The sequence below is a fragment of the Tachysurus fulvidraco genome, chromosome 3 (genome assembly GCF_022655615.1).
Source record: "Tachysurus fulvidraco isolate hzauxx_2018 chromosome 3, HZAU_PFXX_2.0, whole genome shotgun sequence".
NCBI lineage: Eukaryota > Metazoa > Chordata > Actinopteri > Siluriformes > Bagridae > Tachysurus > Tachysurus fulvidraco.
The window spans coordinates 4720176-4726175 of NC_062520.1; positions in this window are offsets into that span (position 1 = coordinate 4720176).

Sequence of the window (6000 nt, forward strand, 5' to 3'; positions counted from 1 at the left end):
AATAATATAACTGAATAAATAGTGAATATTTTTAATAAATGTGTTTTTGTCCAAGAAAACATTATAATGTTCTATACTATTTTGGGAAAATAATCAATGGTGGTGTAAATGGCTGGAGGTGAAGCCGAATTCCTGTTACCAATTATGTTTCTGTAACAGCACATCCTGAAGTATTTTAGTCCTCTTATACTACAGCAATTTTCCATTGATTACAATGTTTTTCAATTCATGTTGTGGAATATCTACTAGACAATTTAATCACTTATATTATAGCAGGTAGAACTCTTCACTCTTTCGAAGTTAGCAAGGAAAAAACACCATGATCTTGTCATGTTCCCGAGATACCAAAAAGTGTAAACTCGAATGAGTGCTGTCCCGAATTACTGGAGTTTCCTGTCAGAAAAGTTAAAGCATTACTTCTGTTACTGTTGTACAGCATTGCATTGGAGACTCCTTCCACAATTTAAACATCACATCACACATCCTGACTAAAAACTTCACCATACTGAGGATTAGACATTAAAATTCCATCTGCCATTAAATTATCTATAAATTATCTGTTATTGTGAAAACATATTAAAATGTATTTGGTCTTATAGACAGAATGACTGTATAACAAAAAACATATATCTCAGCTGATTCCGTTAGGTCAAAAAGTAAAATTTTTCTAAATAAATTTGCATAATTGCACTGAAACTTTGGCAAAGTTCAGCACTATTACACTCGATTATATCTTTGCTTCTACTGCATTGTATTCGATCACCAAATCAGGAGTCACATATGTGTTTATATCGAGCCTTCTGTTGCTACTTTAGAAACAATAATGTATTAGTTCATGTATAAGTTAATATATTAATATAAACCTCCAACAACACCGTCTGACCAATCAAAACAGCACTGTGGTATAAATAAGGAATGACCTACAACAGACAGTGCCGTTATGGGCTAATAATTTATGTCAGGACGGAGAGAGTGTATTATTTTCACAACAGCACTGTCTGGAATGTGTTATTCTGCTTAAAGATAGATTTAATGATGTAGACCATCTGTGAGATCAGTTACCATTCCCTCACCTGCATCTCATTTTCTCTTTCTGTTTCTCTAAAAAATGCAGCTTGTCGTTTTCCTAAAATGCCAAAAAGCATAAAATCCTCTGTCCTGAAAAATTTCCTGTAATGGGAAACTGTGAGCACCGTAACTGTTACAAAGCACTGACAGATAAACATGAAATACATGTCTCCTAGCATATGAAAAAGTCACCACCTCAATGATTATGTTTTTCTTTGTTAAAAAGAAAATGTACATATGACATTCTTTTAAATGTTTTCTTAATATTATTCTTAGATTGTGTAGATTATCTTCTGTACAGGACCCCCTGAATGGTGTGTTACTATAGAAAAATATATACTGTATTAGGACGAGCACATCTGTCATTCACAAATGTTAGATAATTAATACACTTTCTGACTAATCAGATTTAAGAATTCAACCATTCAGTGTGGTATACGTTACATTAATTAAAACTGTGTTTGTAAAGTGTATGTGAGGAGACCATTGTCTCAAATTATGTACTATTCAATACCCAACACTGATCTAATTAAATGACCAAAAAGATGGATGGCTGCATCGATTTCTCTCTTTCCAGCCCTGTTTTTCTAAGAATACACTTTCTCTCCCAAAGTCTCTCCCTATCCTTCTTTCATATGAAGACCAAATGAGTTCCTGTGAGTCTGCACTGGTTGGTTTTATCAGTGATGGACCCTTGACTGTTCCTTTTTCTTGGGGTTATAATCAACCATGTTTGTGTTTGTGTGTGTTTGTGTGTGTGTGTGTGTGTGTGTGTGTGTGTGTGTGTGTGTGTGTGTGTGTGTGTGTGTGTGTGTGTGTGAGAGAGAGAGAGAGAGAGAGAGAGAGAGAGAGAGATGCTGGTTGGGTCAGCTCAATTCCCTCTTTTGGGACAGATCTAACAGACTCTTGGTCACAGGATTACACAGATTACAGCTCATATTAAGATCTGCTGGCCAATAACCCAGGACTACACACACACACACACACACACACACACACACACACACACACACACACACACACACACACACACACACACACACACACACACACACAATGCTTTGGGAGGACCTTCCACTGACATACTATTAATACAGCTAGTAAATTCTATTCTACACCATAATCTAAGCTTAATATGAAAATAAAATCTGTTAAGTCTTTTAATACAATGATTCTACTAATGAGGGCCATGCTAAATGTCCATAGAAAGTAAAAAATGTCAGGTAATGATATCCTTCTGCAGACATTTTTAACCTAGACATGTGGGTGATCAGCCTGAGAAATGTTTCTGTGCTCAAAGTCTAAGGAATTTGCTGAGACTCAGGATTACATCAGAGAATGGAAATGTTACCTGCTGTGCTAAAATATTCTCTTTCTTTCTACCTCTCTATTAGACACTTCAGTCTGTCTTTCCTCCATGTCTTTCTCTGCAGTGTGCTAATGGGCTCAGTGCTGTGCTTAAAAGCACCCGAGTAAACTGCAGCATACAGAGTTTTCTGCTCATCAGAGACTAATAGACTGGAGAGAGTCAGGTTCTGCACACAGGCGTGAAAAATCCTCAGGCCAAAGCAATGGATGTGATGTTAATGCACAGAGAGGGAGAGAGAGAGAGAGAGAGAGAGAGAGAGAGAGAGAGAGAGAGAGAGAGAGAGAGAGAGAGAGAGAGAGAGAAATTGCTAGTGCATTAGCTCCAACTTCTCTTCACAATATACATCATGAACAAAGAAAATTAAATGAAGGAACTGTTTTAAACATGCTGTCAGTATAAAGATTTAGTGTATTAAAGAAGCTGATTGGTTAACTTTCTTAAATGAAATCAATGACCTCACTGAAACAGTTTATCATTATAGCCCCAAACATTTAATATAAAAAAATCTACTTAATAAGACATAGGCCATGGGAGAACATCTCAGTACTGTTGTAGTTATATAATAATTCAATTACATGAAACATGCAGAGCCAATAATTGATCTTTCACAGTGCTGTTGTATTCTGCTAGTGAGAGAACTTATCTCATGAATGTTCCATTTAATTAAATTTAATTATTAGATTAAAAAGTATAATAATAATAATAACAATAAATTTTATTGTTATTATTATTATTATTATTATTATTATTATTATTATTATTATTATTATTATATAATCTGCTAACTGCCTAAAATAATCCACTTTAGTAACATCAAATCCCCAAGTATTTAAATCATGCAACCTTTTTATTACCATGATATCAGGTTAACTGAACATGAGCACAGTTGACTAGAGAATGATATTCCATTTTCCCCCTAATGCTATATAATCAGTTTATGAGTTAAAATATATTAGGATATAATATTGATTTACAATAGAATAATAGTCATTCACACAGGAACTTCACACCCTGAGTTTTCCTGAAATTTAACATACTGTAAATGAGTAAGGGTAACATAAGTTAATCAGGGTTTTCGTTACATTAAATACTGGTATTTGGCGGTAAAAACTCTGCCGGACACAGTAACCAGTAGAAAACTACACATATTATACAAATTAGAAAGTACATCCTATTAAACATCTTATTATTCAGTAATTTGAGTTTCTTAGATGATATGCTGAAAAAATAAAAGTCACTAAAAGTAGCATTAACTGCATTCTAGCCTCTAGTTTGCATAGACGCTAGGAAATCACAGCTAGTGGTCACGTTAACAAAAAAAAGCAGGAAATAAAATGGTTCCCAAGAAATGTATACAGCTAGCAAAGTGCACATCTTAGTAAAACAATGCTAATTGTCATGTGTCATGTCATGGGAGTTTGTTTGAGAGACAAACTTTATGGTGGGAACTTTTTTCTTACATGAACTGAAAATGCAGATATTTTATTGAACTGGCCACATTAGTGATGGGAAGTTCGGTTCTTTTCCATGAACCGGTTCTTTCGGACAGTTCGATTTAATGAACCAGTTCAAAAATCCAGTTCACCAGTTCTTTTACGTCCTAACGTCATTCACAATGATGTAATGACGCAAATTGCATAATCCCGCTGCCGGCAGATATTAATACAATCAATTTAACACATTCGAAAATTCTTTGTAATCATAACTTTAGTTGAATACGTTTCTTACATTTAAGTTTTGCAATTAAAACACCCAGTACAGGCAATGATGTACAAACGTGGATGTTTTACATGTCTTAAAGATATAAAGTTAATAAACTAATCTTCATCAACTTACAAAAAGGGGCATATAAAAATACAGACTAACCTGTACAATAGTCAATGTAAAATTAACTAACATATATTGAGTGAACAGATTTTTTTTTTATAAAAATGTTTAATAACCTATGACTAGTTACTATGCATATCCCAATATGTATAATTTGCTCTGAAGGTTCACGCATGCGCAGTATGAACAGCTAATCGGTTCTCGGTATGTCGGACGCGTCCGAAAGAAACAGTTCTCAGTTCAGTGTACTGATGATTCGCTGTATCAGTTCATCGGTTCTCGGACGCGTCCGAAACAAGCAGTTCTCAGTTCTGTACTGATGATTCGCTGTATCGGTTCAGTAATTCACGCATGCGCTGTATCAACAGCTCGAGCTCACAGTTCTCTCAGCACAACATGTCTCAGTTCAGTGTATAGGAGTTACATATACTCCGGGATATTAGTTTATTTAGAGTCGGACAGACAGTCAGGCATGACCGAAAGTGAGTAACTTTAGTAACCTGTGGATCAGCGCTGACTCAAGACGAGAACTGTTTAGAACGAATCAGTCCGATTTGGTGAACCGGTTCATCCAGTTCACTAAAAAGAACTGGTTCAAAAGAACGATTCGTTCACGAACTGGCCATCACTAGGCCACATCCACTCTATTCAAGTCATTAGTTTAAATTTCATTGTGCAGATGCTGACAGACTGTGAATGATACCATTTACTCAATTCTAGATTTGACAAGAAGATTTTACAAGAAATTGTTTGCAGAAATTAAGGCAGCTGATACCAATATCTACCAGCAAATATCACTGGACAAGCTTGTGGTTGAACATTAAGACAAAACAGTTAGTTATTATTAGTTTCTTGCTAAAAGTAGGTGCTTCTGATTAGATTCATTGTGCCAATAAGGAACATGTTAAGGTTACAGAGACAAATGATCCAGAAAATACAAGAACATGTGTTGCAAAGTAATGTTTTCTGTATTTCTTTAAATTTATTTCAGTCTAGTTAAAATAAAGGTACAGGAAATATTATTAGAGTCTTGGCTGTTTGTTGAGGTCATAGTCCTTCAGGCCTGTTGACTATTTTATTCATGTTTTATTTTGTCTTTTGCCCAAATTTCAGTATTTCCTCACAGCAGCAGTAATTATCATATGAGCAAGTAGAAACTATTCTCATTCGGCTAATAAACTGCATCGTTTCCCGATAAAAAAAAATTCCTGGTGGAAACTCTGGTACATGCATAATACATGTGATGAATATAACATATCTAGTGATTACATACTGTATTCTGAACAGCCTCATGATGTTGCTGACCTTTGATCTTCATCCTCATTGTGTTGCGAATCATGTCGTCCCTGTTTTAGGTGTTGTGTGGGATTAGCAATGAGGACAGCGTATTCAGGTCATGGTGAGTGAGAAAGCTGACACAAGAGAATCATCTGCCGGCTTCTTACAAGTTTCTGTATGACTGAGATTTTGAAAAATTTCATCACGGGAAATAGACTTACCTTGTTTTTAAATGTACTAAAGGTAAGAATACAATGCTTGATGTGTTCTGTTTTCGGAAATTAATCAATGACAGAAAAAATATCAAAAATACATTTTGTGAAAAATTGACAAATGAACGAAATGTTTTTAATTTCACAATTTTTGTGGAAATTAATAATTAAATAAAGGTTAAATATAGATTGGTCAGACACATACAGAGCTCATAATGTAATATAACATATTGCTTAATATAACAT